Raw genomic sequence first — 18,821 nt, 5'->3', positions numbered from 1 at the left:
CCCAAGGCACCCCAAGTTGATTCAAGGATGCCGTAAAAGCCTAAGCTTGGGGATGCCCCGGGAAGGCATCCCCTCTTTCGTCTTCAATCCATCGGTAACGTTACTTGGGGCTATATTTTTATTCACCACATGATATATGTTTTTCTTGGAGCGTCTTCTATCGTAGGATTCTTTTATTTTTGTTGTGTCATAATCATCCTTGCTGCACACCTAGATAGAGAGACATGCACTCACCGTGATTTTGTCGAGCTTCACTTATATCTTTTGAGCTAGATACTTTTGCTCTATGTGCTTCAGTTATATCTTTTAGAGCACAGTGGTGCGTGGCTTGGTAGTTTATCTATGCTTTGAAAGTAGTCTCAAAAGGGGTAGTTATCAAAAGGACACGAAAACTTCCACCTTCGTGTGCATTGAATAGTTAGAGAAGTTTGATTCATCTCAATTAGTTTTGAGTTGTGGTTTTGGTAATATTGAAGTCATGCTAGTAAGGTGTTGTGGATCTAGAAATATTTGTGTTGAAGTTAGTGATTCCCGTAGCATGCACGTATGGTGAACCGCTATGTGTTGAAGTCTGAGCATGATTAGTTTCGATTGTCATTCTTTGTGTGGCGGTCGGAATCGCGCGATGGTTTATACCTACCAACCCTTCCCGTAGGAGTATGCGTTGAATGCTTTGTTTCGATTACTAATAGAACTTTTTCAACAAGTATATGAGTTCTTCATGACTAATGTTGAGTCCATGGTTTATATGCACTTTCACCTTCCACCATCACTATCTTCTTAGTGCCGTGCAACTTTCGTCGGTTGACAAAACCCATCATTAGCCTCCCTCAAAACAGCCACCATACCTACCTACTATGGCCTTTTCAAAGTCATTCCGAGATATATTGCCATGCAACTACCACCATGACATGTGCCACCACGCCTACATTGCCATTGCATGATCGTAAGATAGCTAGCATGATGTTTCCATTAATGTCTATGCCATGCCAGATCATTGTCACGGTACACTACCGAAGGCATTTCAGATAGAGTCATCGTTGCTCTAAGTTTTGAGTTGAAAGTGTGATGATCATCATTAATGGAGCATCGTCCCATGTGAGGAAATAAAAGAGGCCAAAGATGCCCACCAAAATAATAAATATATAAAAAAAATAGGCCAAAGAGGTTCATAAATTTGTCCCACTACTGAAATTCATAAATTTGCCGTCCGCCAAAGCTGACAGCAAAGGGTGCAACCACGGACGGCAAAGGCTTTGCCGTCGGTCAGCAGACGGCAAAGTAGACGGTAAAAAAAAATCCGGTGAAGAGGTTCTTTGCCGTCAGCTTTCCCAAAGCGGACGGCAAAGAATCTTTGCCATGAGTGGGCTGACGGCAAATTAGCTGGGACGGCAAAGGGTGCAACGTCCCCGTTAAGTGTTAACGGCAGGCCGTCTGCCTTTGCCGTCTGCCTCCCCTCCTTTGTCGTGCGTGGACAGACGGCAAAGAGGGGAGAGAGAGGGGGCAGATTCCCCCCTTTGCCGTCTGCCTCCACCCCTTTGCCATGTGGGGGGCAGACGGCAAAGAGGGGAGAGAGAGGGGCAGATTCCCCCCTTTGCCGTCTGCCTCCCCCCTTTGCCATGTGGGGGCAGACGGCAAAGAGGGGAGAGAGAGGGGGCAGATTCCCCCCTTTGCCGTCTGCCTCCCCCCTTTGCCATGTGGTGGCGGACGGCAAAGAGGGGAACCAGCCCCTTTTTTATTTATTTTTTGTTATATCCAGCATTTTTAACAATAATCAGGATATATATATATATATATATATATATATATATATTTGACATAAATAAATTTCTTTTCGTACTCATAGCCATATTAAAATAACCTCTTATATCCAGCTATCAAGTTGCATCCACGTGCATACAAAGTTTTATATATTACACCAGTTTCATCCACGTGCATACAAAGTTTCATATATTCATATACTACAATAGTTTCAATACAACCCATGTTACAAGAAATCATCTTCAAGCATTCCATCAATATTTGCCAAGCTTCCCGTGAAGTGAAGGTAATCTGCAAAATGACAAATAAGAAAGTTAGAAGAATAATAGTAGATGAAGTAGTGTATATATAGGTTATTTTGGAGAGAAATTAGCTAAGTATAGACCATTTAGGAGCTAACTAAGCTAATTATGTCATTTAGGTGGAACCCTAGCTAACTATAGGTCGTTTCAGAGCTAACTTGGGTAAAATAGGTCATTCCGGAGCAAACTATGCTTATTAAGCCATTTTTGATCTAGCTAGGCTAATTATAGGCCATTTAATACCTAAGTTAGGGGGAATAGGTCAGGTTGCAGCTACGTAAGCCTTATTATGTCATTTCGACGATAATTAGCTAAGTATAGGTCATTTTTTATTAAATAGACCATTTAGGAGCTAACTAAGCTAATTATGTCATTTAGATGGATAATTAGCCAATTTAGGCTTTGTTGGATGAGTCTAATTAAGCTACGTAGAATAAGAGAAAGAGAAGAAGAAGTAAAAGAAGGAGGAGGAGGAGGAGGAGGAGGAGGAGGAGAAGGAGACGGAAGAGGAGAAGAAGAAGAAAAGAAGAAGGAGAAGGAGAAGGAGGAAGAAGGAGGAAGAAGGAGAAGGAGGAGCTCCTTCTCCTTCTTCTCCTCCTTCTACTTATCCTCCTCCCTCTCCTTCTTCTTCTTCCTTCCTTTCATTTTTCCTCTTTCTTCTCCTCTCGTCTCCTTCTTCAGGCTAAATTGGCTAAGTATGCCTTTTTGGAGCTAATTATGTCATTTCGAGGATAATTAGCTAAGTATAGGTCATTTTTTATTAAATAGACCATTTAGGAGCTAACTAAGCTAATTATGTCATTTAGATGGATAATTACCAATTTAGGCTTTGTTGGATGAGTCTAATTAAGCTACGTAGAATAAGAGAAAGAGAAGAAGTAAAAGAAGGAGGAGGAGGAGGAGGAGAAGGAGACGGAAGAGGAGAAGAAGAAGAAAAGAAGAAGGAGAAGGAGGAAGAAGGAGGAAGAAGGAGAAGGAGGAGCTCCTTCTCCTTCTCCTCCTTCTTCTTATCCTCCTTCCTCTCCTTGTTCTTCTTCTCCTCTTCTTCTTCTTCCTTCCTTTCATTTTTCCTCTTTCTTCTCCTCTCGTCTCCTTCTTCGGGCTAAATTGGCTAAGAATGCCTTTTTGGAGCTAATTATGTCATTTCGAGGATAATTAGCTAAGTATAGGTCATTTTTTATTAAATAGACCATTTAGGAGCTAACTAAGCTAATTATGTCATTTAGATGGATAATTAGCCAATTTAGGCTTTGTTGGAAGAAGAAGGAGAAGGAGGAGCTAACTAAGCTAACTAAGCTAACTAAACTAACTAAGCTAATTAAGCTAACTAAGCTAACTAAACTAACTAAGCTAACTAAGCTAACTATGTCATCTAGCTATATTTTATTAAATAGGTCTTTTTGGAGCTAACTAAGCTAATTATGTCATCTAGCTATCTTTTATTAAAACACTAGAAATAACATACCTAAGTTAGGGTCAAGCACGGTGGCTCTGGCTTGTTTCACCTGGAGAAGGCTGCCCTGGAGAAGGCTCGATTGTAGAAGGGTCGTGCGATGCGTTTCGGGACATATTCTGCACCAAACATCGTTTGCAATGTGTAGTTAGCATGAGGACACTCTTAAGATCACTCCACTGAAATGAAACTCACGGTCCCCGCCACGTTAACGACTGGCATCGGCGGAGGGACTTGGCCGTTCTTCTCGCACATAGACTGAACATTTGGTTTCGACAAGTCAAACTTTTTATTTATTAATGAAACGAACATTCAAATGCAAGATTTGAAATAACATGAAGAAGAAACTTACCACGAAGAGCTCGTATATGGCCCTGGTAGACGCATCATTCCGTGCCCTCTCCGCCTCCACCAATGCAGTTGTCCTCTCCTCCAGCTCCCTAATTTCCTTATCCTTCTCCGCCATAACCGCTTGCATTGCCTCTCTCTCTTTCTGAATAGCAGCCTACAACACAACTCATTGTTAGCATATTGGTTCCAATGCACAACATAATGCGGAAAGATATTTGAGTCCATTAAACTAACCTCGATGGCGAGCTCGACTGGCCGTGCACGACGTGTTATCTCCGGACAAGAGCTCGTTTGGCGTGCCTTTATCTGCCGGAGAGATCTAGGACAACGTATAAGGCCGTCTCCAATGGCGATCGAGCCATGGGGCCTCCTGTTGCCAGCTATCATCACTAGCTCTGGATCAATAGGCCCCTCGCTCGGGTTAAAGTCCTCCCCTTTCCTCGCCTTCCCTTGATCTCTCATATTTGTTTTCGTAGCCGCGTCGTAGGTCTTGATCCCATTATCCCAGGCTTCTTGCAACTCATCCTTAAGCGGCTGCATGTACACATTCATATTCTTCCCCGGATAGTTGGGCCCTGGAATTATCAACGTCAGGAATATGTTCTTTCTTTTCATAATCTCTCCGGGTGGCAAATTTAGTGGAATGACAAGTACAGGCCAACAACTGTATTGTGCTGCCGTCATACCATACGCATTGAACCCATCCGTGCTGATGGCAACTCTAGGTTGCCTTGGATCTTCTGATTTATCGTTATGTAATGCATCGAAGTGCCTCCACGCAAAACCATCTGAAGTGTGTACCAGCATCTTGTTCCCATCCGCATCTAGTTCGGTTCTTTTGCCCAATTTGTGCCATGTCATTTGTCTGGCCGTCTCTTCGACCATGAAAAGACGTTGAAGTCTTGGTACGATTGGCAGATATCGAAGAACACTAATGGGGATTTTGGTCTGATTCTTCTCACCCATGCCGTTGTCTACCACAATATACCTGGAAGAATTGCAAATGGGACAATAGTTCTAGGCCGCATACTCAAGCCTAAATAAGGCACATCCATTCTCACAGGCATGTATCTTCTCATAGGGCATCTTAAGTACACGGAGGATTTTCTCTGACTGGTACAGGTTTGGAGGCAGTACATGGCCTTTGGGTAGAAAGCGTCCAAATATCGTCATCATCGCGTCGTAGCATTCTTTGCCTAGGTTGAATTGATCCTTCAGAGCCATTACTTGTGCGATGGCATCGAGCTGACAAAGCTCAGTCTGCTCGTGGAGAGGATGTTTTGAAGACTCCAGCATTTCATAGAAGGCCTTTGAAGATTCCTCCATCTCATCGTCCGAATCACGAGCATCATCAAAGTCTTGCACCATGTCTTCAATCTCGGTACCATGCTCGTCGGTGCGACGACGAATCACCTCAGCTCTGGCACGTTGGTCAGACTCACCATGAAAAGTCCACACCATATAATTAGGCGTAAAACCCCACTTCTGCAGGTGTTTACCCATTTCAAACTCTGTCTGCTTTTTCCAGTTGTCGCAGTTGGGACAGGGGCACCATGTTTTATGCTGGCCATTTGCAAATGCGGCTCTCACAAACCCCCTCGTTTTTGTTAACCATTCATGGATCATGTATTTCTGACTAGGGTGACCAGTGTACATCCAAGCACGATCACTCATGTTGCCTAGCTACCTATGGGGGCACAAGAAATAAATATATAATTCATCATCTATATTCATACGCTAATCAAGTTTGTCAGTTTTATTACGTCCATGCAACCTACATGCTAATAGGTAAAGATAGGTCCTAATCCCACCCGAGTATGTGTAGACTGGGTTCGTTTTCCCATGCTCTGCTCCAGATGCGACGCAGAATTTCGGCAGCACCTCCCCGCTGTTCTCCTGATACACGTCTCGGCAATAAGCAGAGAGGATGTGTACCCGCAGAACAACACGGGAGGCACTAACGAAATTCCGCATCGGATCCGGAGCACAGCATACGGGAAAACAAACCCAATCTACACATACTCGAGCTGTCCATGGATAATGTTGGACAATTCGAAAGGATGGCGGTTATAAATATGCAAAGAAATGCATATTTATAGATGTCGCCCTTTCGAACGGGAGACGCATACTGGTCACGCATACTCATGATTGAAGAAACCTATAGCTAGCAAGTTTCATCGGCATGAAGACCGGGACAGAGCAAATTAAGGGGGTAGGAGGAGAAGTCATTTGTGCTCACCAACAAACGCAAGGGCGGAGCTCGTCCAACGCACGTGGAGGTCGTCGAACAACTGCACATTGAAATTCACCCGATCAACACAAATATGATGTTTTTATAATTAACATAATCGGAAAATATGTGACCTAACTCATAATTTACAAAATTATGACCCCGTCAGCTTAGTGGCGGCGATGGTCGGTGGTGTCGGGTGTCGGTGGCGTCGGTGGTCGGTGGTGTCGGGTGTTAGTGGCGTCGGCGGTCGGGGGTTAGTTGTGTCGGTGGTCGGGGGTTAGTGTTGTCGGGGGTCGAGGATCACTGGCGTCGGGGGTTGGGGTCTCTTTGGTCAACAAGAGGCCGAAGAGGTGTCGGGGGTCGGGGGTTGGGGGTCAATGGTGTCGGGGGTCGGGGGTAGGGGGCCGGGGGTCGAGGGTCGGGGGCGTCGGGGGTCGGGGGTCAAGGGTCAGTGGCGTCGGGAGTCGAGGGTCAGTGGCGTCGGGCGTCGGGGGTCGAGGGTCGAGGGTCAGTGGCTTCTGTAGTCGAGGGTCAATGGCGTCGGGGGTCGGGGGTCAGTGGTGTCGGGCGTTAGGGGTCGGGAGTCGTGTCTCAATGGCGTCGGAGGTCGGGGGTCGAGGGTCGGGGGTTGGTGGCGTCGGGCGTCGGGGGTCGTGCGCCGGGGGTCGGGGATCGGGGTCCTTTTCTTTCTTCTTCTCCTCTCTCTCTTCTTCTTCTTCTTGATCATCATATTATTCTTCTTCTTCTTCTTTCTCCTCCCCCTCCTCCTCCTCCTCTTCTTCTTCTTTCTTTTATCTTTCCTCTCCTTTCCTCTTTCTTCTTCTTCTTCTTCTTCTTCCTTTTTCTTCTAGTTTATTATTCTCTTATTTTCTTCTAAGTTTTTTTCTATCTATTGTTTTCTTCTCTATCTACTTTTTCTACCTAATAAACTAACTATCTAATTTCTGTTTTCTAAAACATACACAAGTAACATGAATCAACTTACTTACACTCTTTTCAACAATACACAAGTATCATCATGAAGGAATTCTACAATATAACCAACTCACTCTTTTCAACTTACCGTGTAATAAAATCCAGCCTCCTATGAACAATTTAAGCTGAGAAAAAACAAGAAAAAAAGAAAAAAAAATTACCTGCAGTGGCGCCCCTTTGCTGAGAGGAGGGGAGCGGGGAGAGCCGATAGTCGGCGGCGGGGAGGAGGGCAGTGGGAGGAGGGGCAGTGGGAGGAGGGCAGTGGGAGGAGGGCAGTGGGGAGGAGGGCAGTGGGAGGAGGGCAGTGGGAGGAGGGCCGCGGGGAGGAGGGCAGTGGGAGGAGGGCAGTGGGAGGAGGGGCGGGCGAGCTCTGGCCGTGGGGGGAGGGGAGCGGGGAGAGCCGGTAGTCCGCGGCGGGGAGGAGGGCCGCAGGGAGGAGGGCGGCGGCGGTGGGCCGGAGCAGTGAAGGGAGGAGGGCGGCGAGCGCAGTGAAGGGAGGAGGCCGCAGTGAAGGGAGGAGGCCGCAGGGAGGAGGGCGGCGGCTGTGGGCGCGCGCGAGATGACAACAGATCAACGGGGGAGCGTGCCGTTAGGGGAGCGGGGGTGGGGGGTTGGGTGCCGTTAGGGGGAGCCCCCCTTTGCCATCTGCAGAAGCTGGGAGGCAGACGACAAAGGGGTGGATGGGTGGGGTGGGCGTCGGCCGTCAGGGGGAGCCCCCCTTTGCCGTCCGGGTTTTCTTTGCCGTCCGCCTCCGGGCCCTTTGCCATGCGTCAGCAGACGGCAAAGAGGTGGCCGACTGCAAATAAAACCTTTGCCATCAGCAACCTCTTTGTCGTCTGCTTTGTGCCAGCTCACGGCAAAGAAGATCTTTGCCATGTGTCAGCAGACGGCAAAGGCATGGAAGATGGCAAATTTCTCAATTCCATTAGTGCAACTACCACCATGACATGTGCCACCACGCCTACATTGCCATTCCATGATCGTAAGATAGCTAGCATGATGTTTCCGTTAATGTCTATGCCATGCTAGATGATTGTCACAGTACACTACCGAAGGCATTTCAGATAGAGTCATTGTTGCTCTAAGTTTTGAGTTGAAAGTGTGATGATCATCATTAATGGAGCATTGTCCCATGTGAGGAAATAAAAGAGGCCAAAGATGCCCACCAAAATAAAAAAATATAAAAAAATAGGCCAAAGAGCTCACCAAAAAAAATATATAAAAAAATGAGAGAAAAAGAGAGAAGGGACAATGCTACCACTTTTCCACACTTGTGCATATTAAGCACCATGATCTTCATGATTGAGAGTCTCTCGTTTTGTCACCACCATATAGCTAGTGGGAAATTTTCATTACATAACTTGGCTTGTATATTCCAATGATAGGCTTCCTCAAAATTGCCTTAGGTCTTCGTGAGCAAGCAAGTTGGATGCACACCCACTAGTTTTATTTAAGAGCTTTCACATACTCTTAGCTCTAGTGCATCATTTGTATGGAAATCCCTACTCATTCACATTGATATCTATTGATGAGCATCTCCACAGCTTATTGATATGCCTAGTTAATGTGATCATCTTCTCCTTTTTTGTCTTGCAACCTCCACCACACTCCACACCACTTATAGTGCTAAAACCATGGCTCACGCTCATGTATTGCGTGAGAGTTGAAAAGGTTTGAGAAAGTAAAAGTGTGAAACAATTACTTGGCCAATACCGGGGTTGTGCATGATTTAAATTCGTTGTGCAATGATGATAGAGCATAGCCAGACTATATGCTTTTGTAGGGATAACTTTCTTTTGGCCTTGTTATTTTGAAAGTTCATGATTACCTTGATAGTTTGCTTGAATTATTATTGTCTCCACGTCAATAGCAAACTATTGTTTTGAATATAACAAATCTGAACATTCATGTCACATAAGAGGAGTTACAAAGGACATCTATGCTAGGTAGCATGAAAGCATCATGATACGTGTCCAACGTATCTATAATTTTTGATGGTTCCATGCTATTATCTTATCAACTTTGGATGTTTTATATGCATGAATATGCTATTTTATATCTTTTTTGGGACTAACCTATTAACTCAGTGCCAAGTGCCAGTTTCTGTTTTTTCCGTGTTTTTGGCCCATTTTCAGACGGCGTCCAAATGGAATGAAACTTTACAATGATTTTTTTGGACCAAAAGAGACCCCCGAAGCTTTGGAAGAAGGCCAGAAGAGCCATGAGGGAGTCACAAGCCCTGACGCCGCCACCACCCCCTAGGTGGCGCAGGGCAGGTTTGTGACCTCCTCGTGGGCCCAAATGACGTAATTCCACCGCCATAAATTCCTATAAATTCAGAAACCTCCAGAAAGAAACCTAGATCGGGAGTTCCGTCGCCGCAAGCCTTTGTAGCCACCAAAAACCAATCTGGAGCCCGTTCCGGCACCTTGCCGGAGCCGGAATCCATATCCGGTGGCCATCTTCATCATCCCGGCGATCTCCATGACAAGGAGGGAGTAGTTCTCCCTCGGGGCTGAGGGTATGTACCAGTAGCTATGTGTTTGATCTCTCTCTCTCTCTCTCTCTCATGTTCTTGAGATGTCTTGATCTCGATGTACCATGGGCTTTGCTACTATAGTTGGATCTTATGATGTTCTTCGCCCTCTCCCTCTTGTAATGAATTGAGTTTCCCCTTTGGAGTTATCTTATCGGATTGAGTCTTTGAGAACACTTGATGTATGTCTTGCACGTGTCTATCTGTTGTGATCAACTTGCGGGTTTGTGACAATTGGGAACCTATGCATATGGGTTGGCACACGTGGATCCATGTGAGTACTTGATGTATGTTTTGGTGATCAACTTGCGGGTTCGTGACATTGGGAACCTATGCACGGGGGTTGGCACACATTTTGACTCTCTGGTAGAAACTTTGGGGCACTCTTTGAAGTTCTATGTGTTGGTTGAATAGATGATTCTGAGATTATGTGATGCATATCGTATAATCATGCCCACGGATACTTGAGGTGACAATGGAGTATCTAGGTGACATTAGGGTCTTGGTTGATATGTATCTTAAGGTGTTATTCTAGTATGAACTCTATGATGGATCGAACGGAAAGAATAGCTTCGTGTTATTTTACTACGGACTCTTGAATAGATCGATCAGAAAGAATAACTTTTTGGTGGTTTTGTACCCGACAATAATCTCTTTGTTTGTTCCCCGCTATTAGTGACTTTGGAGTGACTCTTTGTTGCGTGTTGAGGGCTAGTTATATGATCCAATTATGTTATCATTGTTGAGAGAACTTCACTAGTGAAAGTATGAACCCTAGACCTTGTTTCCACGCATTGCAATACCGTTCGTGCTCACTTTTACCATTTGTTACCTTGCTGTTTTTGTAACTTCAGATTACACAAACCTATATCTACCATCCATATTGCACTTGTTTCACCATCTCTTCGCCGAACTAGTGCACCTATACAACTTACCATTGTATTGGGTGTGTTGGGGACACAAGAGACTCTTTGTTATTTGGTTGCAGGGTTGCTTGAGAGAGACCATCTTCATCCTAAGCCTCCTGCGGATTGATAAACCTTAGGTCACCCACTTGAGGGAAAGTTGCTACTGTCCTACAAATCTTTGCACTTGGTGGCCCAACAACGTCTACAAGGAGAAGGTTGCGTAGTAGACATCGGGCATCAAGTCAGGAATAGTTGCATGTCAACACCTACCCATGCATATTGTGTGAGATAGAGATTTGTGTTGAGGAAACTATCATTAGAAGCACAAGAGCAAGGAGTTCATTGATCTACCCCATCTATTACCTTTTGGAGGGTGGTGCCTCCTAGATTGGTTAGCTGTCGCTTGGGAGCCTCCTACTTCGTGTTGTGGAGTTGAACCAAGATGTTTGTTTGGGCAAGGAGATCGCCTACTTCATGAAGATCTACCGTGAGTCAGGCTAGTCCTTAGTGGACGGAAGCCGTGGTGGGATAGACAAGGCCGCTTCTTTGTAGACCCTCCGTGGGTGGAGCCTGATACGTCTCCAACGTATCTATAATTTTTGATGGTTTCATGATATTATCTTGTCAAACTTTGGATGTTTTGCATGCCTTTTATATATTTTTTGGGACTAACTTATTAACTCAGTGCCAAGTGCCACTTCCAGTTTTTCCATGTTTTTGACCCCTTTCAGAGGAGATTTTAAAACAGAGTCCAAACGGAAGAAAATCCCCAAAAAGATTTTTTCCGTAACAGAAGAAGATCGGGAAGCTTGAGAGCCAAGGCAGGGGGGCCTCAGGGGCCCCACAAGCCCCCAACCCGCGGCCAGGGGGGAGGCCGCAGTCCACAGGATTGTGGGCCCCCTGGGCGCCCTCTGCCCTAGGGGTTGCGCCTACATATTCCCTAAAAACCCTAAAAAAGCTGGAGATCATCGAAAGTACTTTTCCGCCGCCGCAAGCTTCTGTCTCCGCAAGATCCCATCTAGGGCATGTTCTGGTGCCCTATCGGAGGGGGGATTCGGATACGGAGGGCTGCTTCATCAACACCATGACCTCTCCGATGATGCGTGAGTAGTTCACCATAAACCTACGGGTCCATAGCTACTAACTAGATGGCTTCTTCTCTCTCTTGTATCTTCAATACAAAGTTCTCCATGATTTTCATGGAGATCTATGCGATGTAATCTTCTTTTGCGGTGTGTTTGTCGAGATCCGATGAATTGTGGATTTATGATCAGATTATCTATGAATCTTATTTGAGTTTCTTCTGATCTCTCTTATGCATGATTTCATATCCTTGTAATTTTCTTCGAGTTGTGGGTTTTGTCTGGCCAACTAGATCTATGACTCTTGCAATGGGAGAAGTGCTTGGTTTTGGGTTCATACCGTGCGGTGACCTCACCGAGTGACAGAAGGGGTAGCGAGGCACGCATCGTGTTGTTGCCCTCAAGGGTAAAAAGATGGGGTTTTCATCATTGGTTTGAGATTATCCCTCTACATCATGTCATCTTGCTTAAGGCGTTACTCTGTTCGTCATGAACTCAATACACTAGATGCATGCTGGATAGCGGTCGATGTGTGGAGTAATAGTGGTAGATGCAGAAAGTATCGGTCTACTTGTCTTGGACATGATGCCTATATGTATGATCATTGCCTTAGATATCGTCATGACTTTGCGTGGTTCTATCAATTGCTCGACAGTAATTTGTTCACCCACCGTGATATTTGCTATTTTGAGACAAGCCTCTAGTGAACACTATGGCCCCCGGGTCTACTCCACACCATATTTTCAGCCTTACACTTTTTACTTTGTTGCACTTTCCGCCTTCAGATCTCACTTTGCAAACAATCTTGAAGTGATTGACATCCCCTTTGAAGCGTTGGGTGCAAGCTTGTTTGTGTTTGCACAGGTACTCTAGACTTGACGAGACCCTCCTTCTGGATCGATACATTGGTTCTCAAACTGAGGGAAATACTTACTGCTCTTGTGCTGCATCACCCTTTCCTCTTCAAGGGAAAAACCTACGCAAACAAGAGAAGTAGCAAGAAGAATTCCTAAGCGCTAAGGAAGGACTTTTGTTACCGTAGCAAAATAATTTCTGGCGCCGTTGCCGGGGAGGATCAAGTCAAGAACTCATCCAAGTAAGTGTCGCAAACTCATCTGTTGCATTTACTTTGTTTGCCAGTTGCCTCTCGTTTTCCTCTCCCCCACATCACCAATTTGCCTTTTTCGTTTGCCTTTTTCGTTCGCCCTTTTCTCTCGCTTGCTTTCTGTTCGCTTGTGTGCCATGTGCCTTCAATATGCTTGCATCTTCGCTTGCTGAAAATCTAGTGATATGGATCCTCACCCACTTGCTAATCTCTTTAAGAGATCCACTTATGTGGAACCAATTGCTAGTGAGTTGAGTGCACTTGACTTTCTCTATGGAGTTTTGCTTGAGATGCGTGAATCTGAAAATCGTGATGAAGAAATTTATGAAGTGATTCACGGGGGCTCCTTGAATGAAAAGGATGATTGCAGTGGTTTCACTATAAATTCTATTAGTGACAATCATGCTCAAATATGCAAAACCCTAAGCTTGGGGATGCTAGTTTTGCTTTGTCCACTACTTGTTGCAACAATCATGATTGGGGCGATGATTTTTCTTATGATCTTGAAAATTTGTTTAAGCCTCATGATGAATATGATATTTGCAATAATATTGAAAGTGGGTTTGGAGAAGTCGTGACTTTAGTTGATGATAATCCCACTATTTTTGAAAAGCGTCAACTTTGCATGCATGTGGATCATGAAAAGAATATCCTTTGGGATAGCTATATTGTTGAATTTGAATATGATCCCACATGTAATTGCTATGAGAGAGGAAAATATTGTGGTAGAAACTTTCATGTTACCAAATTACCTCTCGTTATGTTGAGATTGCTATTGTCTCTTTCTTCTTCTTTGCATTTGGTAACTATTGGTTGTCTTGACAATCTGTTTTCTTATAAAATGCCTATGCATAGGAAGTATGTTGGACTTAGATTTTATTTTCACATGCTTTATGATGCTCTCGTTGTGCTTCAATTCTTGTCTTTTATGTGAGCATCATTGATGCCTAGCTAAGGGCGTTAAACAATATTGCTTGTTGGGAGGCAACCCAATGAATTTATCTTTTTCTTTCTGTTTTGTTGCATCCAAACCATCATAATTCTGTTGTGATTGTGTTTTTTGTGTTTCTTTTTGTGTTTGAGCCAAGCAAAACCTTTATGACTATTCTTTGTGAGGGTTGTTTGATCCTGCTGGAAAAAGATAGAAACTTTTCGCTCACGAGATGATTTTTCATTTTTATTAAGAAAGAGATTTTGAGTTGATTCTTTCTGTTGCTGGTTGATATGCCTTTTTCCCAGGTAGTCGTAATTTTTCAGAATTTTTGAGGTACCAGAAGTATATGAAGTATACAGATTGCTACAGACTGATCTGTTTTTGACAGATTCTGTTTTTGTTGAGTTGGTTGCTTGTTTTGATGAAACTATGGTTAGTATCGGGGGGGTACTAGCCATGGAGAAGTGAGAATACAGTAGCCCAGCACCAATATAGATAGAATTCAAGTTTTCTAGAGTACCAAAAGAGGTGGTAGTTTGTTTTCTTGTGCTAATGTTATCACGAGTTTCCGTTTAAGTTTTGTATTGTGAAGATTTCAAGTTTTGGGTGATGTTCTCATGGACAAAGAGATAAGGAGTGGAAAGATCTCAAGCTTGGGGATGCCCAAGGCATCCCAAGCCAAATTCAAGGACACCAAAAAGCCTAAGCTTGGGGATGCCCCGGGAAGGCATCCCCTCTTTCGTCTTCAATCCATCGGTAACATTACTTGGAGCTATATTTTTATTCACCACATGATATGTGTTTTGCTTGGAGCGTATTGTATCGTAGGATTCTTTTTTTTTGTCACAATCATCCTTGCTGCACACCTTTTTGATAGAGATACATGCACTCATCGTGATTTTTCTAGAATGCTCATAGTGCTTCACTTATATCTTTTGAGCTAAATACTTTTGCTCTATGTGCTTCACTTATATCTTTTAGAGCACGGCGATGCGTGACTTGTTAGTTGGCTTATGCTATGAAAGTAGTCCCAATGGTGATAGGTACCCAAAGAGGATACAAAAACCTCCATCTTCATGTGCATTGAGTAGAAAGAGAAGTTTTGATTACTCTCAGTTAGTTTTGAGACGTGGATTTGGTAATATTAAGAGCTATATTAGTAGGGTGTTGTGAATCTAGAAATACTTGTGTTGAAGTTAGTGATTCCCGTGGCATGCACGTATGGTGAACCGCTATGTTAGGAAGTCGGAGCATAATTGATCTATTGATTGTTATCCTTTGTGCTGAGGTCGGATCGCGCGATGGTTAACACCTACCAACCCTTCCCCTAGGAGTATGCATTTAGCACTTTGTTTCGATTACTAATAAAAACTTTCACAACAAGTATGTGAGTTCTTCATGACTAATATGAGTCCATGGTATAGAAGCACTTTCACCTTCCACCATTGCTAGCCTCTCTAGTGCCGCGCAATTCTCGCCGGTGCACAAACCCACCATATTCCTTCCTCAAAACAGCCACCATACCTACCTACTATGGCATTTTCATAGCCATTCCGAGATATATTGCCATGCAACTCCCACCGTTCTGTCTCATGACTTGTGCCATCACTCTCGTATTGCCTTTGCATGATCGTAAGATAGCTAGCGAGATATTTCAACGTCATACGCCATGCTAGATCGTTGCACATCCTGGTACACTGCTGGAGGCATTTCCTATGAAGTCATCCTTGTGAGTTTTGAGCTGTGAGTAAATAAAAGTGTGATGATCATCATTATTAGAGCATTGTCCCATGTGAGGAAATAAAAAAAATTTAGGCCAAAGAGCCCAAAAATAAATAAAAAAAGAAAATAAAATAAAAGAAAAAAGGAGGCCTAAGAGCCCAAATGAAAAAAAAGAAAAGAGAGAAAAAGAGAGAAGGGACAATGTACTATCTTTTTCCACACTTTTGCTTCATAATAGCACCATGTTCTTGATGATTGAGAGCTTCTTGCTTTGTCACTACCATATGCTAGTGGGAATCTTCATTATATAACTTGGCTTGTATATTCCAATGACGGGCTTCCTCAAAAATTGCTCTAGGTCTTCGTGAGCAAGCAAGTTGGATGCACACCCACTAGTCTTCCTTTTGAGCTTTCACATACTTATAGCTCTAGTGCATCTCTTGTATGGAAATCCCTACTCATTCACATTGATATCTATTAATGGGCATCTCCATAGCCCTTTGATACATCGAGTCAATGTGACTATCTCCTCCCTTTTTTGTCTCACAACCACCACCACACTCTATTCCACCTATAGTGCTATATCCATGGCTCACGCTCATGTATTGCGTGATAGTTTGAAACTTTCATGTCAATTACTTGTCTCACAAAGTTTCAGAAAGTAAGAGTGTGAAAACAATTACTTAGCCAATTCCGGGGTTGTGCATGATTTACATTAGTTGTGTGAGGATGATGGAGCATAGCCAGACTATATGATTTTGTAGGGATAACTTTCATTGGCCTTGTTATTTTGAAACTTTATGATTACCTTGCTAGTTTTCTTGGAGCATTATTGTTTTCATGTCAATAGCAAGCTATTGTTTTGAATCTTACAGATCTGAACATTCATGTCACGTGAAATAAGTTCCAAAGGACAACTATGCTAGGTAGCATTCCGCATCAAAAATTCATTCTTTATCACTTCCCTACTCGAGGACGAGCACGAGTTAAGCTTGGGGATGCTTGATACGTCTCCAACCTATCTATAATTTTTGATGGTTTCATGCTATTATCTTGTCAAACTTTGGATGTTTTGCATGCCATTTATATATTTTTGGGGACTAACTTATTAACTCAGTGCCAAGTGCCAGTTCCTGTTTTTTCCATGTTTTTGACCCCTTTCAGAGGAGATTTTGAAACAGAGTCCAAACGGAAGAGAATCCCGAAAAGATTTTTTCCATAATGGAAGAAGATCGGGAAGCTTGAGAGCCAAGGCAGGGGGCCTCAGGGGACCCACAAGCTCCCACCCCGCGACCAGGGGGGAGGCCGCGGCCCACAGGTTTGTGGGCCCCCTGGGCGCCCTCTGCCCTAGGGGTTGCACCTATATATTCCCTAAAAATCCCAAAAAAATCAGGAGATCATCGAAAGTACTTTTCCGCCGCCGCAAGCTTCTTTCTCCGCAAGATCCCATCTGGGGCACGTTATGGTGCCCTGTCGGAGGGGGGATTCGGATACAGAGGGCTTCTTCATCAACACCATGACCTCTCCGGTGATGGGTGAGTAGTTCACCATAGACCTACGGGTCCATAGCTAGTAACTAGATGGCTTCTTCTCTCTCTTGGATCTTCAATACAAAGTTCTGCATGATCTTCATGGAGATCTATCCGATGTAATCTTCTTTTGTAGTGTGTTTGTCGAGATCCGATGAATTGTTGATTTATGATCAGATTATCTATGAATCTTATTTGAGTTTCTTCTTTTCTCTCTTATGCATGATTTCATAATCTTGTAATTCTCTTCGAGTTGTGGGTTTTGTCTGGCCAACTAGATCTATGATTCTTGTAATGGGAGAAGTGCTTGGTTTTGGGTTCATACCGTGCGGTGACCTCAACCAGTGAAAGAAGGGGTAGCGAGGCACGCATCGTGTTGTTGCCATCAAGGGTAAAAAGATGGGGTTTTCATCATTGGTTTGAGATTATCCCTCTACATCATGTCATCTTGCTTAAGGCGTTACTCTGTTCGTCATGAACTCAATACACTAGATGCATGCTGGATAGCGGTCGATGTGTGAAGTAATAGTAGTAGATGCAGAAAGTATCGGTCTACTTGTCTCGGACGTGATGCCTATATGTATGATCATTGCCTTAGATATCGTCATGACTTTGCGCGGTTCTATCAATTGCTCGATAGTAATTTGTTCACCAACCGTGATATTTGCTAATTTGAGAGAAGCCTCTAGTGAACACTATGGCCCCTGGGTCTACTCCACACCATATTTTCAGCCTTACACTTTTTACTTCGTTGCACTTTCCGCCTTCAGATCTCACTTTGCAAACAATCTTGAAGGGATTGACAACCCCTTTGAAACGTTGGGTGCAAGCTTGTTTGTGTTTGCGCAGGTACTCTGGACTTGACGAGACCCTCCTTCTGGATCGATACCTTGGTTCTCAAACTGAGGGAAATACTTACTGCTCCTGTGCTGCATCACCCTTTCCTCTTCAAGGGAAAAACCGACGCAAACAAGAGAAGTAGCAAGAAGAATTCCTAAGCGCCAAGGAATGACTTTTGTTACCGTAGCAGAGCCCTCCATGGACTCTCGTAGCCGTTACCCTCCGCGGGTTGAAGTATCGACTAACATGGACGTACGATAGCACCACCTATCGGAACCATGCCAAATATCATGGTGTCAACCTTATGCGTTTGATCTCCCTACCTTGCTCCTCTACTTTACACTTACATGTTTTACTTTCCGCTGCTATACTATTAGAACTGCATGTATAGGGTGTACTTGACTTGTGATCACTATTGTAGCTGACTCTCAAGTAAAATTGGGAAAAGGCAAAAAAATTATCTTGTCAAGTAGTCTAATCACCACCCCTCTAAACATACTTTCGATCCTACACATCGACTATAGGTGGTGGCGTAAAAAACAAGTAAAACTAGTATTGTTGAATTTGCATCCTTAATTTTTTTTGAAGTGCAACCTTTTGTGGAGGAATTTGGTGAGTTCACTGTCACGTGCCTTGGCATCCGTCCCGCAAAATGGAAGTGGAGGAAGATGGAAGTGGCAGATGCTCAATGCGTGGGGCAGGGGACGATGAAGGTCGATAGGCGGTGCAGTGACCCATGTCACCGTGAGTGGCGGTACTGCATGGAGAACGATGTCTCGCAGCCGCATGTCGAGGTGCAGTGCCGGCGGAAGGCCATAGGGAGGAGGAGCCGTTGCGACGGCCCAGGCGGTGTGGCCGTGGGAGTAGGCGCTTACCCGGTGTCGGAATCCAACAGTTTGGGGGCAGGGCACGATGGTGGGCCTAGATGTTAGGAGCATGTCTGTTGCGGTGTCGTGATGGGTGGGAGAGAAGCCGGTGCATGGGTACTTGTCCTTGTACGGAGTCGATTCGGCCTGGTAGACTGGCTTTGGTCCACTGGTTTATGCAGGCTTTAGTGGATTACCCATATATTCCATTTAATTTAAATGGA

Source organism: Hordeum vulgare, chromosome 7H (assembly GCF_904849725.1).
Source record: "Hordeum vulgare subsp. vulgare chromosome 7H, MorexV3_pseudomolecules_assembly, whole genome shotgun sequence".
Taxonomy (NCBI): domain Eukaryota; kingdom Viridiplantae; phylum Streptophyta; class Magnoliopsida; order Poales; family Poaceae; genus Hordeum; species Hordeum vulgare.
The sequence above is the reverse complement of the archived record's forward strand: the minus strand, read 5'-3'. Positions refer to the sequence as shown.